A 21,872-nucleotide genomic window follows, 5' to 3' on the forward strand; every position below is an offset into this window, starting at 1 on the left:
TTTAACAAGATTTATTCAATATTGCGTTGTTTAATTATTACCCTGTCTTACTCTAACGAAACATTGTATTTTGGAACGCAGAGCAAATGAGAGGGGGAGATCGAGAAAACATTTAGATAAAGAGATTGAGATTCATAGAGGTAGATATGTAGATGATATACTGCCATTGGTAATAGGAAGCATGAACAGAGTGAATTTCCAGTCAGACATCTTCAACCATCAACGACTTCAGACAATAATACCATGTTACAATGCGGATTTGCTTCAACTTATCAAATTATTATAACCCACACAGCCAAAGCGAAACTACTGACAAATATTAACAATACCAAATCTTTAACGCTCATGGGTATGAACTCCCTATCCTATTGTGGGACATGCTTCACCTAAAGTCTTCAGGGAATGACTGCAGTAGGCTCAAAGGGAAAGGACAAACAAGGACATGGCACATACATTAACGCGCAAAGCAATCGCAGGACGCGCTGAAAATGTTATTCAATAGACGAACACAATCACCACTTCCACCAATACTAGCCATAACTATACCTTCAAATCACCACCATCCATTGTCAGAATCCCCAAAAACGTTATCCATTTTAGCGTCCAATAACAATCGCCCAGTCCCAAACCTTTTATGCACCTTCTCACCGCGTGCTCTAGCCAGCAGACAATGGTGATGAATATTCTACATTCCATTGGAAAAGGCCAGTTTTACATCCTGATATATTCAATCACCCGTCCACATAAGCAGCCGTCATTAATCATACAGTGAGGTCTGAAAAACCATCACCATTGAAGTATCCTACTTCCACTTCTGTAGTTATGATCCCTCCTGTAGCAATGCCCACCAATCCCTCGTGCCATGACGTCACAATGTGCCAGTCACGTGAACTATTGTAGTCACGTGAAATCCTGTGGGACGCCCCACCACCACCTCAGGATATGATGTCACCATTTCCTTGTTACAAACCGGAAATTGTGACGTCACTGATGAGGTATAAATAGCGACGACATTATCCACTCGTACTCTCATTTCTCAAACTAACTGACACATCCACCCACGCTCAACAGCTCACTTACACACTCACCATGGCTCTAAAAATTAAGCAATCTTGTTTGGACATGAACCGCTGCACGGGGCGGAAGCTGTCCCACTACAGTGGAATATCTCCCAGTGCAGCAGTGAGGCTGATCAAGGCGCGACGGGAGCGTTGCGGCTTCAAGCACGTCTCAGACCTGTACTGGGTGAGCGAAGTGCCACGCCGTGACATCGCCAAGCTTCGCCGCCTACTCTCCACTCGGCGCTGTTACAACCATGCAGTGTGCATCCAGAAAAGGGCAGTGGCGCTGATACATCACACCGAGGAGGAACGCATGGTGAATGGTGATCTGCTACAGCGGCGTGTGGCGAAGATCAAACCTGGACTGCACTGGCACACCCCCAGATATGAAAACAACCCTATCGTTCGCGTCCAACACTACATTTCTAAATATCATCTTCACCAACAGCATAACAACCACCATCACGACCTGCGCATGAGCTATGGCCGTGTGACAATACGCCGAAAGGATGGGAAAATGAGCAACACTTTCAGCTCTAACTACAACAGGACCACCATCAACTGCCCTGCAGTGCAAGCTCTGAAGGGGACTGGGCCATTTCAGGGCACCAGCAAACGCTGCAGCATCAGCTTCTAAGTGCACACCTTGCGTGAAGACTCCAATACGCTATACATACGAGACACACACACACACTACAAGACACACATCATACACACACGTTCTAACATTTCCTTCAGAGTATTACCTTTGCAACGTATAACTGTCATCAACATGTCTGAGACAATTCTTGTTTTAATACAATTACACTGTGTATCTTGGTTTCTAAAATAAATGTTTAACAAGATTTATTCAATAGTGCGTTGTTTAATTATTACCTTGTCTTACTCTAACGTAACATTGTATTTTGGAACACAGAGCAAATGAGAGGGGGAGATCGAGAAAACATTTAGATAAAGAGATTGAGATTCATAGAGGTAGATATGTAGATGATATACTGCCATTGGTAATAGGAAGCATGAACAGAGTGAATTTCCAGTCAGATATCTTCAACTATCAACGACTTCAGACAATAATACCATGTTACAATGCGGATTTGCTTCAACTTATCAAATTATTATAACCCACACAGCCAAAGCGAAACTACTGACAAATATTAACAATACCAAATCTTTAACGCTCATGGGTATGAACTCCCTATCCTATAGTGGGACATGCTTCACCTAAAGTCTTCAGGGAATGACTGCAGTAGGCTCAAAGGGAATGGACAAACAAGGACATGGCACATACATTAACGCGCAAAGCAATCGCAGGACGCGCTGAAAATGTTATTCAATAGACGAACACAATCACCACTTCCACCAATACTAGCCATAACTATACCTTCAAATCACCACCATCCATTGTCAGAATCCCCAAAAACGTTATCCATTTTAGCGTCCAATAACAATCGCCCAGTCCCAAACCTTTTATGCACCTTCTCACCGTGTGCTCTAGCCAGCAGACAGTGGTGATGAATATTCTACATTCCATTGGAAAAGGCCAGTTTTACATCCTGATATATTCAATCACCCATCCACATAAGCAGCCGTCATTAATCATACAGTGAGGTCTGAAAAACCATCACCATTGAAGTATCCTACTTCCACTTCTGTAGTTATGATCCCTCCTGTAGCAATGCCCACCAATCCCTCGTGCCATGACGTCACAATGTGCCAGTCACGTGAACTATTGTAGTCACGTGAAATCCTGTGGGACGCCCCACCACCACCTCAGGATATGATGTCACCATTTCCTTGTTACAAACCGGAAATTGTGACGTCACTGATGAGGTATAAATAGCGACGACATTATCCACTCGTACTCTCATTTCTCAAACTAACTGACACATCCACCCACGCTCAACAGCTCACTTACACACTCACCATGGCTCTAAAAATTAAGCAATCTTGTTTGGACATGAACCGCTGCACGGGGCGGGAGCTGTCCCACTACAGTGGAATATCTCCCAGTGCAGCAGTGAGCCTGATCAAGGCGCGACGGGAGCGTTGCGGCTTCAAGCACGTCTCAGACCTGTACTGGGTGAGCGAAGTGCCACGCCGTGACATCGCCAAGCTTCGCCGCCTACTCTCCACTCGGCGCTGTTACAACCATGCAGTGTGCATCCAGAAAAGGGCAGTGGCGCTGATACATCACACCGAGGAGGAACGCATGGTGAATGGTGATCTGCTACAGCGGCGTGTGGCGAAGATCAAACCTGGACTGCACTGGCACACCCCCAGATATGAAAACAACCCTATCGTTCGCGTCCAACACTACATTTCTAAATATCATCTTCACCAACAGCATAACAACCACCATCACGACCTGCGCATGAGCTATGGCCGTGTGACAATACGCCGAAAGGATGGGAAAATGAGCAACACTTTCAGCTCTAACTACAACAGGACCACCATCAACTGCCCTGCAGTGCAAGCTCTGAAGGGGACTGGGCCATTTCAGGGCACCAGCAAACGCTGCAGCATCAGCTTCTAAGTGCACACCTTGCGTGAAGACTCCAATACGCTATACATACGAGACACACACACACACTACAAGACACACATCATACACACACGTTCTAACATTTCCTTCAGAGTATTACCTTTGCAACGTATAACTGTCATCAACATGTCTGAGACAATTCTTGTTTTAATACAATTACACTGTGTATCTTGGTTTCTAAAATAAATGTTTAACAAGATTTATTCAATAGTGCGTTGTTTAATTATTACCTTGTCTTACTCTAACGTAACATTGTATTTTGGAACACAGAGCAAATGAGAGGGGGAGATCGAGAAAACATTTAGATAAAGAGATTGAGATTCATAGAGGTAGATATGTAGATGATATACTGCCATTGGTAATAGGAAGCATGAACAGAGTGAATTTCCAGTCAGATATCTTCAACTATCAACGACTTCAGACAATAATACCATGTTACAATGCGGATTTGCTTCAACTTATCAAATTATTATAACCCACACAGCCAAAGCGAAACTACTGACAAATATTAACAATACCAAATCTTTAACGCTCATGGGTATGAACTCCCTATCCTATAGTGGGACATGCTTCACCTAAAGTCTTCAGGGAATGACTGCAGTAGGCTCAAAGGGAATGGACAAACAAGGACATGGCACATACATTAACGCGCAAAGCAATCGCAGGACGCGCTGAAAATGTTATTCAATAGACGAACACAATCACCACTTCCACCAATACTAGCCATAACTATACCTTCAAATCACCACCATCCATTGTCAGAATCCCCAAAAACGTTATCCATTTTAGCGTCCAATAACAATCGCCCAGTCCCAAACCTTTTATGCACCTTCTCACCGTGTGCTCTAGCCAGCAGACAGTGGTGATGAATATTCTACATTCCATTGGAAAAGGCCAGTTTTACATCCTGATATATTCAATCACCCATCCACATAAGCAGCCGTCATTAATCATACAGTGAGGTCTGAAAAACCATCACCATTGAAGTATCCTACTTCCACTTCTGTAGTTATGATCCCTCCTGTAGCAATGCCCACCAATCCCTCGTGCCATGACGTCACAATGTGCCAGTCACGTGAACTATTGTAGTCACGTGAAATCCTGTGGGACGCCCCACCACCACCTCAGGATATGATGTCACCATTTCCTTGTTACAAACCGGAAATTGTGACGTCACTGATGAGGTATAAATAGCGACGACATTATCCACTCGTACTCTCATTTCTCAAACTAACTGACACATCCACCCACGCTCAACAGCTCACTTACACACTCACCATGGCTCTAAAAATTAAGCAATCTTGTTTGGACATGAACCGCTGCACGGGGCGGGAGCTGTCCCACTACAGTGGAATATCTCCCAGTGCAGCAGTGAGGCTGATCAAGGCGCGACGGGAGCGTTGCGGCTTCAAGCACGTCTCAGACCTGTACTGGGTGAGCGAAGTGCCACGCCGTGACATCGCCAAGCTTCGCCGCCTACTCTCCACTCGGCGCTGTTACAACCATGCAGTGTGCATCCAGAAAAGGGCAGTGGCGCTGATACATCACACCGAGGAGGAACGCATGGTGAATGGTGATCTGCTACAGCGGCGTGTGGCGAAGATCAAACCTGGACTGCACTGGCACACCCCCAGATATGAAAACAACCCTATCGTTCGCGTCCAACACTACATTTCTAAATATCATCTTCACCAACAGCATAACAACCACCATCACGACCTGCGCATGAGCTATGGCCGTGTGACAATACGCCGAAAGGATGGGAAAATGAGCAACACTTTCAGCTCTAACTACAACAGGACCACCATCAACTGCCCTGCAGTGCAAGCTCTGAAGGGGACTGGGCCATTTCAGGGCACCAGCAAACGCTGCAGCATCAGCTTCTAAGTGCACACCTTGCGTGAAGACTCCAATACGCTATACATACGAGACACACACACACACTACAAGACACACATCATACACACACGTTCTAACATTTCCTTCAGAGTATTACCTTTGCAACGTATAACTGTCATCAACATGTCTGAGACAATTCTTGTTTTAATACAATTACACTGTGTATCTTGGTTTCTAAAATAAATGTTTAACAAGATTTATTCAATAGTGCGTTGTTTAATTATTACCTTGTCTTACTCTAACGTAACATTGTATTTTGGAACACAGAGCAAATGAGAGGGGGAGATCGAGAAAACATTTAGATAAAGAGATTGAGATTCATAGAGGTAGATATGTAGATGATATACTGCCATTGGTAATAGGAAGCATGAACAGAGTGAATTTCCAGTCAGATATCTTCAACTATCAACGACTTCAGACAATAATACCATGTTACAATGCGGATTTGCTTCAACTTATCAAATTATTATAACCCACACAGCCAAAGCGAAACTACTGACAAATATTAACAATACCAAATCTTTAACGCTCATGGGTATGAACTCCCTATCCTATAGTGGGACATGCTTCACCTAAAGTCTTCAGGGAATGACTGCAGTAGGCTCAAAGGGAATGGACAAACAAGGACATGGCACATACATTAACGCGCAAAGCAATCGCAGGACGCGCTGAAAATGTTATTCAATAGACGAACACAATCACCACTTCCACCAATACTAGCCATAACTATACCTTCAAATCACCACCATCCATTGTCAGAATCCCCAAAAACGTTATCCATTTTAGCGTCCAATAACAATCGCCCAGTCCCAAACCTTTTATGCACCTTCTCACCGTGTGCTCTAGCCAGCAGACAGTGGTGATGAATATTCTACATTCCATTGGAAAAGGCCAGTTTTACATCCTGATATATTCAATCACCCATCCACATAAGCAGCCGTCATTAATCATACAGTGAGGTCTGAAAAACCATCACCATTGAAGTATCCTACTTCCACTTCTGTAGTTATGATCCCTCCTGTAGCAATGCCCACCAATCCCTCGTGCCATGACGTCACAATGTGCCAGTCACGTGAACTATTGTAGTCACGTGAAATCCTGTGGGACGCCCCACCACCACCTCAGGATATGATGTCACCATTTCCTTGTTACAAACCGGAAATTGTGACGTCACTGATGAGGTATAAATAGCGACGACATTATCCACTCGTACTCTCATTTCTCAAACTAACTGACACATCCACCCACGCTCAACAGCTCACTTACACACTCACCATGGCTCTAAAAATTAAGCAATCTTGTTTGGACATGAACCGCTGCACGGGGCGGGAGCTGTCCCACTACAGTGGAATATCTCCCAGTGCAGCAGTGAGGCTGATCAAGGCGCGACGGGAGCGTTGCGGCTTCAAGCACGTCTCAGACCTGTACTGGGTGAGCGAAGTGCCACGCCGTGACATCGCCAAGCTTCGCCGCCTACTCTCCACTCGGCGCTGTTACAACCATGCAGTGTGCATCCAGAAAAGGGCAGTGGCGCTGATACATCACACCGAGGAGGAACGCATGGTGAATGGTGATCTGCTACAGCGGCGTGTGGCGAAGATCAAACCTGGACTGCACTGGCACACCCCCAGATATGAAAACAACCCTATCGTTCGCGTCCAACACTACATTTCTAAATATCATCTTCACCAACAGCATAACAACCACCATCACGACCTGCGCATGAGCTATGGCCGTGTGACAATACGCCGAAAGGATGGGAAAATGAGCAACACTTTCAGCTCTAACTACAACAGGACCACCATCAACTGCCCTGCAGTGCAAGCTCTGAAGGGGACTGGGCCATTTCAGGGCACCAGCAAACGCTGCAGCATCAGCTTCTAAGTGCACACCTTGCGTGAAGACTCCAATACGCTATACATACGAGACACACACACACACTACAAGACACACATCATACACACACGTTCTAACATTTCCTTCAGAGTATTACCTTTGCAACGTATAACTGTCATCAACATGTCTGAGACAATTCTTGTTTTAATACAATTACACTGTGTATCTTGGTTTCTAAAATAAATGTTTAACAAGATTTATTCAATAGTGCGTTGTTTAATTATTACCTTGTCTTACTCTAACGTAACATTGTATTTTGGAACACAGAGCAAATGAGAGGGGGAGATCGAGAAAACATTTAGATAAAGAGATTGAGATTCATAGAGGTAGATATGTAGATGATATACTGCCATTGGTAATAGGAAGCATGAACAGAGTGAATTTCCAGTCAGATATCTTCAACTATCAACGACTTCAGACAATAATACCATGTTACAATGCGGATTTGCTTCAACTTATCAAATTATTATAACCCACACAGCCAAAGCGAAACTACTGACAAATATTAACAATACCAAATCTTTAACGCTCATGGGTATGAACTCCCTATCCTATAGTGGGACATGCTTCACCTAAAGTCTTCAGGGAATGACTGCAGTAGGCTCAAAGGGAATGGACAAACAAGGACATGGCACATACATTAACGCGCAAAGCAATCGCAGGACGCGCTGAAAATGTTATTCAATAGACGAACACAATCACCACTTCCACCAATACTAGCCATAACTATACCTTCAAATCACCACCATCCATTGTCAGAATCCCCAAAAACGTTATCCATTTTAGCGTCCAATAACAATCGCCCAGTCCCAAACCTTTTATGCACCTTCTCACCGTGTGCTCTAGCCAGCAGACAGTGGTGATGAATATTCTACATTCCATTGGAAAAGGCCAGTTTTACATCCTGATATATTCAATCACCCATCCACATAAGCAGCCGTCATTAATCATACAGTGAGGTCTGAAAAACCATCACCATTGAAGTATCCTACTTCCACTTCTGTAGTTATGATCCCTCCTGTAGCAATGCCCACCAATCCCTCGTGCCATGACGTCACAATGTGCCAGTCACGTGAACTATTGTAGTCACGTGAAATCCTGTGGGACGCCCCACCACCACCTCAGGATATGATGTCACCATTTCCTTGTTACAAACCGGAAATTGTGACGTCACTGATGAGGTATAAATAGCGACGACATTATCCACTCGTACTCTCATTTCTCAAACTAACTGACACATCCACCCACGCTCAACAGCTCACTTACACACTCACCATGGCTCTAAAAATTAAGCAATCTTGTTTGGACATGAACCGCTGCACGGGGCGGGAGCTGTCCCACTACAGTGGAATATCTCCCAGTGCAGCAGTGAGGCTGATCAAGGCGCGACGGGAGCGTTGCGGCTTCAAGCACGTCTCAGACCTGTACTGGGTGAGCGAAGTGCCACGCCGTGACATCGCCAAGCTTCGCCGCCTACTCTCCACTCGGCGCTGTTACAACCATGCAGTGTGCATCCAGAAAAGGGCAGTGGCGCTGATACATCACACCGAGGAGGAACGCATGGTGAATGGTGATCTGCTACAGCGGCGTGTGGCGAAGATCAAACCTGGACTGCACTGGCACACCCCCAGATATGAAAACAACCCTATCGTTCGCGTCCAACACTACATTTCTAAATATCATCTTCACCAACAGCATAACAACCACCATCACGACCTGCGCATGAGCTATGGCCGTGTGACAATACGCCGAAAGGATGGGAAAATGAGCAACACTTTCAGCTCTAACTACAACAGGACCACCATCAACTGCCCTGCAGTGCAAGCTCTGAAGGGGACTGGGCCATTTCAGGGCACCAGCAAACGCTGCAGCATCAGCTTCTAAGTGCACACCTTGCGTGAAGACTCCAATACGCTATACATACGAGACACACACACACACTACAAGACACACATCATACACACACGTTCTAACATTTCCTTCAGAGTATTACCTTTGCAACGTATAACTGTCATCAACATGTCTGAGACAATTCTTGTTTTAATACAATTACACTGTGTATCTTGGTTTCTAAAATAAATGTTTAACAAGATTTATTCAATAGTGCGTTGTTTAATTATTACCTTGTCTTACTCTAACGTAACATTGTATTTTGGAACACAGAGCAAATGAGAGGGGGAGATCGAGAAAACATTTAGATAAAGAGATTGAGATTCATAGAGGTAGATATGTAGATGATATACTGCCATTGGTAATAGGAAGCATGAACAGAGTGAATTTCCAGTCAGATATCTTCAACTATCAACGACTTCAGACAATAATACCATGTTACAATGCGGATTTGCTTCAACTTATCAAATTATTATAACCCACACAGCCAAAGCGAAACTACTGACAAATATTAACAATACCAAATCTTTAACGCTCATGGGTATGAACTCCCTATCCTATAGTGGGACATGCTTCACCTAAAGTCTTCAGGGAATGACTGCAGTAGGCTCAAAGGGAATGGACAAACAAGGACATGGCACATACATTAACGCGCAAAGCAATCGCAGGACGCGCTGAAAATGTTATTCAATAGACGAACACAATCACCACTTCCACCAATACTAGCCATAACTATACCTTCAAATCACCACCATCCATTGTCAGAATCCCCAAAAACGTTATCCATTTTAGCGTCCAATAACAATCGCCCAGTCCCAAACCTTTTATGCACCTTCTCACCGTGTGCTCTAGCCAGCAGACAGTGGTGATGAATATTCTACATTCCATTGGAAAAGGCCAGTTTTACATCCTGATATATTCAATCACCCATCCACATAAGCAGCCGTCATTAATCATACAGTGAGGTCTGAAAAACCATCACCATTGAAGTATCCTACTTCCACTTCTGTAGTTATGATCCCTCCTGTAGCAATGCCCACCAATCCCTCGTGCCATGACGTCACAATGTGCCAGTCACGTGAACTATTGTAGTCACGTGAAATCCTGTGGGACGCCCCACCACCACCTCAGGATATGATGTCACCATTTCCTTGTTACAAACCGGAAATTGTGACGTCACTGATGAGGTATAAATAGCGACGACATTATCCACTCGTACTCTCATTTCTCAAACTAACTGACACATCCACCCACGCTCAACAGCTCACTTACACACTCACCATGGCTCTAAAAATTAAGCAATCTTGTTTGGACATGAACCGCTGCACGGGGCGGGAGCTGTCCCACTACAGTGGAATATCTCCCAGTGCAGCAGTGAGGCTGATCAAGGCGCGACGGGAGCGTTGCGGCTTCAAGCACGTCTCAGACCTGTACTGGGTGAGCGAAGTGCCACGCCGTGACATCGCCAAGCTTCGCCGCCTACTCTCCACTCGGCGCTGTTACAACCATGCAGTGTGCATCCAGAAAAGGGCAGTGGCGCTGATACATCACACCGAGGAGGAACGCATGGTGAATGGTGATCTGCTACAGCGGCGTGTGGCGAAGATCAAACCTGGACTGCACTGGCACACCCCCAGATATGAAAACAACCCTATCGTTCGCGTCCAACACTACATTTCTAAATATCATCTTCACCAACAGCATAACAACCACCATCACGACCTGCGCATGAGCTATGGCCGTGTGACAATACGCCGAAAGGATGGGAAAATGAGCAACACTTTCAGCTCTAACTACAACAGGACCACCATCAACTGCCCTGCAGTGCAAGCTCTGAAGGGGACTGGGCCATTTCAGGGCACCAGCAAACGCTGCAGCATCAGCTTCTAAGTGCACACCTTGCGTGAAGACTCCAATACGCTATACATACGAGACACACACACACACTACAAGACACACATCATACACACACGTTCTAACATTTCCTTCAGAGTATTACCTTTGCAACGTATAACTGTCATCAACATGTCTGAGACAATTCTTGTTTTAATACAATTACACTGTGTATCTTGGTTTCTAAAATAAATGTTTAACAAGATTTATTCAATAGTGCGTTGTTTAATTATTACCTTGTCTTACTCTAACGTAACATTGTATTTTGGAACACAGAGCAAATGAGAGGGGGAGATCGAGAAAACATTTAGATAAAGAGATTGAGATTCATAGAGGTAGATATGTAGATGATATACTGCCATTGGTAATAGGAAGCATGAACAGAGTGAATTTCCAGTCAGATATCTTCAACTATCAACGACTTCAGACAATAATACCATGTTACAATGCGGATTTGCTTCAACTTATCAAATTATTATAACCCACACAGCCAAAGCGAAACTACTGACAAATATTAACAATACCAAATCTTTAACGCTCATGGGTATGAACTCCCTATCCTATAGTGGGACATGCTTCACCTAAAGTCTTCAGGGAATGACTGCAGTAGGCTCAAAGGGAATGGACAAACAAGGACATGGCACATACATTAACGCGCAAAGCAATCGCAGGACGCGCTGAAAATGTTATTCAATAGACGAACACAATCACCACTTCCACCAATACTAGCCATAACTATACCTTCAAATCACCACCATCCATTGTCAGAATCCCCAAAAACGTTATCCATTTTAGCGTCCAATAACAATCGCCCAGTCCCAAACCTTTTATGCACCTTCTCACCGTGTGCTCTAGCCAGCAGACAGTGGTGATGAATATTCTACATTCCATTGGAAAAGGCCAGTTTTACATCCTGATATATTCAATCACCCATCCACATAAGCAGCCGTCATTAATCATACAGTGAGGTCTGAAAAACCATCACCATTGAAGTATCCTACTTCCACTTCTGTAGTTATGATCCCTCCTGTAGCAATGCCCACCAATCCCTCGTGCCATGACGTCACAATGTGCCAGTCACGTGAACTATTGTAGTCACGTGAAATCCTGTGGGACGCCCCACCACCACCTCAGGATATGATGTCACCATTTCCTTGTTACAAACCGGAAATTGTGACGTCACTGATGAGGTATAAATAGCGACGACATTATCCACTCGTACTCTCATTTCTCAAACTAACTGACACATCCACCCACGCTCAACAGCTCACTTACACACTCACCATGGCTCTAAAAATTAAGCAATCTTGTTTGGACATGAACCGCTGCACGGGGCGGGAGCTGTCCCACTACAGTGGAATATCTCCCAGTGCAGCAGTGAGGCTGATCAAGGCGCGACGGGAGCGTTGCGGCTTCAAGCACGTCTCAGACCTGTACTGGGTGAGCGAAGTGCCACGCCGTGACATCGCCAAGCTTCGCCGCCTACTCTCCACTCGGCGCTGTTACAACCATGCAGTGTGCATCCAGAAAAGGGCAGTGGCGCTGATACATCACACCGAGGAGGAACGCATGGTGAATGGTGATCTGCTACAGCGGCGTGTGGCGAAGATCAAACCTGGACTGCACTGGCACACCCCCAGATATGAAAACAACCCTATCGTTCGCGTCCAACAATACATTTCTAAATATCATCTTCACCAACAGCATAACAACCACCATCACGACCTGCGCATGAGCTATGGCCGTGTGACAATACGCCGAAAGGATGGGAAAATGAGCAACACTTTCAGCTCTAACTACAACAGGACCACCATCAACTGCCCTGCAGTGCAAGCTCTGAAGGGGACTGGGCCATTTCAGGGCACCAGCAAACGCTGCAGCATCAGCTTCTAAGTGCACACCTTGCGTGAAGACTCCAATACGCTATACATACGAGACACACACACACACTACAAGACACACATCATACACACACGTTCTAACATTTCCTTCAGAGTATTACCTTTGCAACGTATAACTGTCATCAACATGTCTGAGACAATTCTTGTTTTAATACAATTACACTGTGTATCTTGGTTTCTAAAATAAATGTTTAACAAGATTTATTCAATAGTGCGTTGTTTAATTATTACCTTGTCTTACTCTAACGTAACATTGTATTTTGGAACACAGAGCAAATGAGAGGGGGAGATCGAGAAAACATTTAGATAAAGAGATTGAGATTCATAGAGGTAGATATGTAGATGATATACTGCCATTGGTAATAGGAAGCATGAACAGAGTGAATTTCCAGTCAGATATCTTCAACTATCAACGACTTCAGACAATAATACCATGTTACAATGCGGATTTGCTTCAACTTATCAAATTATTATAACCCACACAGCCAAAGCGAAACTACTGACAAATATTAACAATACCAAATCTTTAACGCTCATGGGTATGAACTCCCTATCCTATAGTGGGACATGCTTCACCTAAAGTCTTCAGGGAATGACTGCAGTAGGCTCAAAGGGAATGGACAAACAAGGACATGGCACATACATTAACGCGCAAAGCAATCGCAGGACGCGCTGAAAATGTTATTCAATAGACGAACACAATCACCACTTCCACCAATACTAGCCATAACTATACCTTCAAATCACCACCATCCATTGTCAGAATCCCCAAAAACGTTATCCATTTTAGCGTCCAATAACAATCGCCCAGTCCCAAACCTTTTATGCACCTTCTCACCGTGTGCTCTAGCCAGCAGACAGTGGTGATGAATATTCTACATTCCATTGGAAAAGGCCAGTTTTACATCCTGATATATTCAATCACCCATCCACATAAGCAGCCGTCATTAATCATACAGTGAGGTCTGAAAAACCATCACCATTGAAGTATCCTACTTCCACTTCTGTAGTTATGATCCCTCCTGTAGCAATGCCCACCAATCCCTCGTGCCATGACGTCACAATGTGCCAGTCACGTGAACTATTGTAGTCACGTGAAATCCTGTGGGACGCCCCACCACCACCTCAGGATATGATGTCACCATTTCCTTGTTACAAACCGGAAATTGTGACGTCACTGATGAGGTATAAATAGCGACGACATTATCCACTCGTACTCTCATTTCTCAAACTAACTGACACATCCACCCACGCTCAACAGCTCACTTACACACTCACCATGGCTCTAAAAATTAAGCAATCTTGTTTGGACATGAACCGCTGCACGGGGCGGGAGCTGTCCCACTACAGTGGAATATCTCCCAGTGCAGCAGTGAGGCTGATCAAGGCGCGACGGGAGCGTTGCGGCTTCAAGCACGTCTCAGACCTGTACTGGGTGAGCGAAGTGCCACGCCGTGACATCGCCAAGCTTCGCCGCCTACTCTCCACTCGGCGCTGTTACAACCATGCAGTGTGCATCCAGAAAAGGGCAGTGGCGCTGATACATCACACCGAGGAGGAACGCATGGTGAATGGTGATCTGCTACAGCGGCGTGTGGCGAAGATCAAACCTGGACTGCACTGGCACACCCCCAGATATGAAAACAACCCTATCGTTCGCGTCCAACACTACATTTCTAAATATCATCTTCACCAACAGCATAACAACCACCATCACGACCTGCGCATGAGCTATGGCCGTGTGACAATACGCCGAAAGGATGGGAAAATGAGCAACACTTTCAGCTCTAACTACAACAGGACCACCATCAACTGCCCTGCAGTGCAAGCTCTGAAGGGGACTGGGCCATTTCAGGGCACCAGCAAACGCTGCAGCATCAGCTTCTAAGTGCACACCTTGCGTGAAGACTCCAATACGCTATACATACGAGACACACACACACACTACAAGACACACATCATACACACACGTTCTAACATTTCCTTCAGAGTATTACCTTTGCAACGTATAACTGTCATCAACATGTCTGAGACAATTCTTGTTTTAATACAATTACACTGTGTATCTTGGTTTCTAAAATAAATGTTTAACAAGATTTATTCAATAGTGCGTTGTTTAATTATTACCTTGTCTTACTCTAACGTAACATTGTATTTTGGAACACAGAGCAAATGAGAGGGGGAGATCGAGAAAACATTTAGATAAAGAGATTGAGATTCATAGAGGTAGATATGTAGATGATATACTGCCATTGGTAATAGGAAGCATGAACAGAGTGAATTTCCAGTCAGATATCTTCAACTATCAACGACTTCAGACAATAATACCATGTTACAATGCGGATTTGCTTCAACTTATCAAATTATTATAACCCACACAGCCAAAGCGAAACTACTGACAAATATTAACAATACCAAATCTTTAACGCTCATGGGTATGAACTCCCTATCCTATAGTGGGACATGCTTCACCTAAAGTCTTCAGGGAATGACTGCAGTAGGCTCAAAGGGAATGGACAAACAAGGACATGGCACATACATTAACGCGCAAAGCAATCGCAGGACGCGCTGAAAATGTTATTCAATAGACGAACACAATCACCACTTCCACCAATACTAGCCATAACTATACCTTCAAATCACCACCATCCATTGTCAGAATCCCCAAAAACGTTATCCATTTTAGCGTCCAATAACAATCGCCCAGTCCCAAACCTTTTATGCACCTTCTCACCGTGTGCTCTAGCCAGCAGACAGTGGTGATGAATATTCTACATTCCATTGGAAAAGGCCAGTTTTACATCCTGATATATTCAATCACCCATCCACATAAGCAGCCGTCATTAATCATACAGTGAGGTCTGAAAAACCATCACCATTGAAGTATCCTACTTCCACTTCTGTAGTTATGATCCCTCCTGTAGCAATGCCCACCAATCCCTCGTGCCATGACGTCACAATGTGCCAGTCACGTGAACTATTGTAGTCACGTGAAATCCTGTGGGACGCCCCACCACCACCTCAGGATATGATGTCACCATTTCCTTGTTACAAACCGGAAATTGTGACGTCACTGATGAGGTATAAATAGCGACGACATTATCCACTCGTACTCTCATTTCTCAAACTAACTGACACATCCACCCACGCTCAACAGCTCACTTACACACTCACCATGGCTCTAAAAATTAAGCAATCTTGTTTGGACATGAACCGCTGCACGGGGCGGGAGCTGTCCCACTACAGTGGAATATCTCCCAGTGCAGCAGTGAGGCTGATCAAGGCGCGACGGGAGCGTTGCGGCTTCAAGCACGTCTCAGACCTGTACTGGGTGAGCGAAGTGCCACGCCGTGACATCGCCAAGCTTCGCCGCCTACTCTCCACTCGGCGCTGTTACAACCATGCAGTGTGCATCCAGAAAAGGGCAGTGGCGCTGATACATCACACCGAGGAGGAACGCATGGTGAATGGTGATCTGCTACAGCGGCGTGTGGCGAAGATCAAACCTGGACTGCACTGGCACACCCCCAGATATGAAAACAACCCTATCGTTCGCGTCCAACACTACATTTCTAAATATCATCTTCACCAACAGCATAACAACCACCATCACGACCTGCGCATGAGCTATGGCCGTGTGACAATACGCCGAAAGGATGGGAAAATGAGCAACACTTTCAGCTCTAACTACAACAGGACCACCATCAACTGCCCTGCAGTGCAAGCTCTGAAGGGGACTGGGCCATTTCAGGGCACCAGCAAACGCTGCAGCATCAGCTTCTAAGTGCACACCTTGCGTGAAGACTCCAATACGCTATACATACGAGACACACACACACACTACAAGACACACATCATACACACACGTTCTAACATTTCCTTCAGAGTATTACCTTTGCAACGTATAACTGTCATCAACATGTCTGAGACAATTCTTGTTTTAATACAATTACACTGTGTATCTTGGTTTCTAAAATAAATGTTTAACAAGATTTATTCAATAGTGCGTTGTTTAATTATTACCTTGTCTTACTCTAACGTAACATTGTATTTTGGAACACAGAGCAAATGAGAGGGGGAGATCGAGAAAACATTTAGATAAAGAGATTGAGATTCATAGAGGTAGATATGTAGATGATATACTGCCATTGGTAATAGGAAGCATGAACAGAGTGAATTTCCAGTCAGATATCTTCAACTATCAACGACTTCAGACAATAATACCATGTTACAATGCGGATTTGCTTCAACTTATCAAATTATTATAACCCACACAGCCAAAGCGAAACTACTGACAAATATTAACAATACCAAATCTTTAACGCTCATGGGTATGAACTCCCTATCCTATAGTGGGACATGCTTCACCTAAAGTCTTCAGGGAATGACTGCAGTAGGCTCAAAGGGAATGGACAAACAAGGACATGGCACATACATTAACGCGCAAAGCAATCGCAGGACGCGCTGAAAATGTTATTCAATAGACGAACACAATCACCACTTCCACCAATACTAGCCATAACTATACCTTCAAATCACCACCATCCATTGTCAGAATCCCCAAAAACGTTATCCATTTTAGCGTCCAATAACAATCGCCCAGTCCCAAACCTTTTATGCACCTTCTCACCGTGTGCTCTAGCCAGCAGACAGTGGTGATGAATATTCTACATTCCATTGGAAAAGGCCAGTTTTACATCCTGATATATTCAATCACCCATCCACATAAGCAGCCGTCATTAATCATACAGTGAGGTCTGAAAAACCATCACCATTGAAGTATCCTACTTCCACTTCTGTAGTTATGATCCCTCCTGTAGCAATGCCCACCAATCCCTCGTGCCATGACGTCACAATGTGCCAGTCACGTGAACTATTGTAGTCACGTGAAATCCTGTGGGACGCCCCACCACCACCTCAGGATATGATGTCACCATTTCCTTGTTACAAACCGGAAATTGTGACGTCACTGATGAGGTATAAATAGCGACGACATTATCCACTCGTACTCTCATTTCTCAAACTAACTGACACATCCACCCACGCTCAACAGCTCACTTACACACTCACCATGGCTCTAAAAATTAAGCAATCTTGTTTGGACATGAACCGCTGCACGGGGCGGGAGCTGTCCCACTACAGTGGAATATCTCCCAGTGCAGCAGTGAGGCTGATCAAGGCGCGACGGGAGCGTTGCGGCTTCAAGCACGTCTCAGACCTGTACTGGGTGAGCGAAGTGCCACGCCGTGACATCGCCAAGCTTCGCCGCCTACTCTCCACTCGGCGCTGTTACAACCATGCAGTGTGCATCCAGAAAAGGGCAGTGGCGCTGATACATCACACCGAGGAGGAACGCATGGTGAATGGTGATCAGCTACAGCGGCGTGTGGCGAAGATCAAACCTGGACTGCACTGGCACACCCCCAGATATGAAAACAACCCTATCGTTCGCGTCCAACACTACATTTCTAAATATCATCTTCACCAACAGCATAACAACCACCATCACGACCTGCGCATGAGCTATGGCCGTGTGACAATACGCCGAAAGGATGGGAAAATGAGCAACACTTTCAGCTCTAACTACAACAGGACCACCATCAACTGCCCTGCAGTGCAAGCTCTGAAGGGGACTGGGCCATTTCAGGGCACCAGCAAACGCTGCAGCATCAGCTTCTAAGTGCACACCTTGCGTGAAGACTCCAATACGCTATACATACGAGACACACACACACACTACAAGACACACATCATACACACACGTTCTAACATTTCCTTCAGAGTATTACCTTTGCAACGTATAACTGTCATCAACATGTCTGAGACAATTCTTGTTTTAATACAATTACACTGTGTATCTTGGTTTCTAAAATAAATGTTTAACAAGATTTATTCAATAGTGCGTTGTTTAATTATTACCTTGTCTTACTCTAACGTAACATTGTATTTTGGAACACAGAGCAAATGAGAGGGGGAGATCGAGAAAACATTTAGATAAAGAGATTGAGATTCATAGAGGTAGATATGTAGATGATATACTGCCATTGGTAATAGGAAGCATGAACAGAGTGAATTTCCAGTCAGATATCTTCAACTATCAACGACTTCAGACAATAATACCATGTTACAATGCGGATTTGCTTCAACTTATCAAATTATTATAACCCACACAGCCAAAGCGAAACTACTGACAAATATTAACAATACCAAATCTTTAACGCTCATGGGTATGAACTCCCTATCCTATAGTGGGACATGCTTCACCTAAAGTCTTCAGGGAATGACTGCAGTAGGCTCAAAGGGAATGGACAAACAAGGACATGGCACATACATTAACGCGCAAAGCAATCGCAGGACGCGCTGAAAATGTTATTCAATAGACGAACACAATCACCACTTCCACCAATACTAGCCATAACTATACCTTCAAATCACCACCATCCATTGTCAGAATCCCCAAAAACGTTATCCATTTTAGCGTCCAATAACAATCGCCCAGTCCCAAACCTTTTATGCACCTTCTCACCGTGTGCTCTAGCCAGCAGACAGTGGTGATGAATATTCTACATTCCATTGGAAAAGGCCAGTTTTACATCCTGATATATTCAATCACCCATCCACATAAGCAGCCGTCATTAATCATACAGTGAGGTCTGAAAAACCATCACCATTGAAGTATCCTACTTCCACTTCTGTAGTTATGATCCCTCCTGTAGCAATGCCCACCAATCCCTCGTGCCATGACGTCACAATGTGCCAGTCACGTGAACTATTGTAGTCACGTGAAATCCTGTGGGACGCCCCACCACCACCTCAGGATATGATGTCACCATTTCCTTGTTACAAACCGGAAATTGTGACGTCACTGATGAGGTATAAATAGCGACGACATTATCCACTCGTACTCTCATTTCTCAAACTAACTGACACATCCACCCACGCTCAACAGCTCACTTACACACTCACCATGGCTCTAAAAATTAAGCAATCTTGTTTGGACATGAACCGCTGCACGGGGCGGGAGCTGTCCCACTACAGTGGAATATCTCCCAGTGCAGCAGTGAGGCTGATCAAGGCGCGACGGGAGCGTTGCGGCTTCAAGCACGTCTCAGACCTGTACTGGGTGAGCGAAGTGCCACGCCGTGACATCGCCAAGCTTCGCCGCCTACTCTCCACTCGGCGCTGTTACAACCATGCAGTGTGCATCCAGAAAAGGGCAGTGGCGCTGATACATCACACCGAGGAGGAACGCATGGTGAATGGTGATCAGCTACAGCGGCGTGTGGCGAAGATCAAACCTGGACTGCACTGGCACACCCCCAGATATGAAAACAACCCTATCGTTCGCGTCCAACACTACATTTCTAAATATCATCTTCACCAACAGCATAACAACCACCATCACGACCTGCGCATGAGCTATGGCCGTGTGACAATACGCCGAAAGGATGGGAAAATGAGCAACACTTTCAGCTCTAACTACAACAGGACCACCATCAACTGCCCTGCAGTGCAAGCTCTGAAGGGGACTGGGCCATTTCAGGGCACCAGCAAACGCTGCAGCATCAGCTTCTAAGTGCACACCTTGCGTGAAGACTCCAATACGCTATACATACGAGACACACACACACACTACAAGACACACATCATACACACACGTTCTAACATTTCCTTCAGAGTATTACCTTTGCAACGTATAACTGTCATCAACATGTCTGAGACAATTCTTGTTTTAATACAATTACACTGTGTATCTTGGTTTCTAAAATAAATGTTTAACAAGATTTATTCAATAGTGCGTTGTTTAATTATTACCTTGTCTTACTCTAACGTAACATTGTATTTTGGAACACAGAGCAAATGAGAGGGGGAGATCGAGAAAACATTTAGATAAAGAGATTGAGATTCATAGAGGTAGATATGTAGATGATATACTGCCATTGGTAATAGGAAGCATGAACAGAGTGAATTTCCAGTCAGATATCTTCAACTATCAACGACTTCAGACAATAATACCATGTTACAATGCGGATTTGCTTCAACTTATCAAATTATTATAACCCACACAGCCAAAGCGAAACTACTGACAAATATTAACAATACCAAATCTTTAACGCTCATGGGTATGAACTCCCTATCCTATAGTGGGACATGCTTCACCTAAAGTCTTCAGGGAATGACTGCAGTAGGCTCAAAGGGAATGGACAAACAAGGACATGGCACATACATTAACGCGCAAAGCAATCGCAGGACGCGCTGAAAATGTTATTCAATAGACGAACACAATCACCACTTCCACCAATACTAGCCATAACTATACCTTCAAATCACCACCATCCATTGTCAGAATCCCCAAAAACGTTATCCATTTTAGCGTCCAATAACAATCGCCCAGTCCCAAACCTTTTATGCACCTTCTCACCGTGTGCTCTAGCCAGCAGACAGTGGTGATGAATATTCTACATTCCATTGGAAAAGGCCAGTTTTACATCCTGATATATTCAATCACCCATCCACATAAGCAGCCGTCATTAATCATACAGTGAGGTCTGAAAAACCATCACCATTGAAGTATCCTACTTCCACTTCTGTAGTTATGATCCCTCCTGTAGCAATGCCCACCAATCCCTCGTGCCATGACGTCACAATGTGCCAGTCACGTGAACTATTGTAGTCACGTGAAATCCTGTGGGACGCCCCACCACCACCTCAGGATATGATGTCACCATTTCCTTGTTACAAACCGGAAATTGTGACGTCACTGATGAGGTATAAATAGCGACGACATTA

This window comes from Petromyzon marinus, chromosome 62 (genome assembly GCF_048934315.1).
Source record: "Petromyzon marinus isolate PM22_M1 ecotype Great Lakes invasive population chromosome 62, UKy_Petmar_22M1.pri1.0, whole genome shotgun sequence".
Lineage (NCBI taxonomy): Eukaryota > Metazoa > Chordata > Hyperoartia > Petromyzontiformes > Petromyzontidae > Petromyzon > Petromyzon marinus.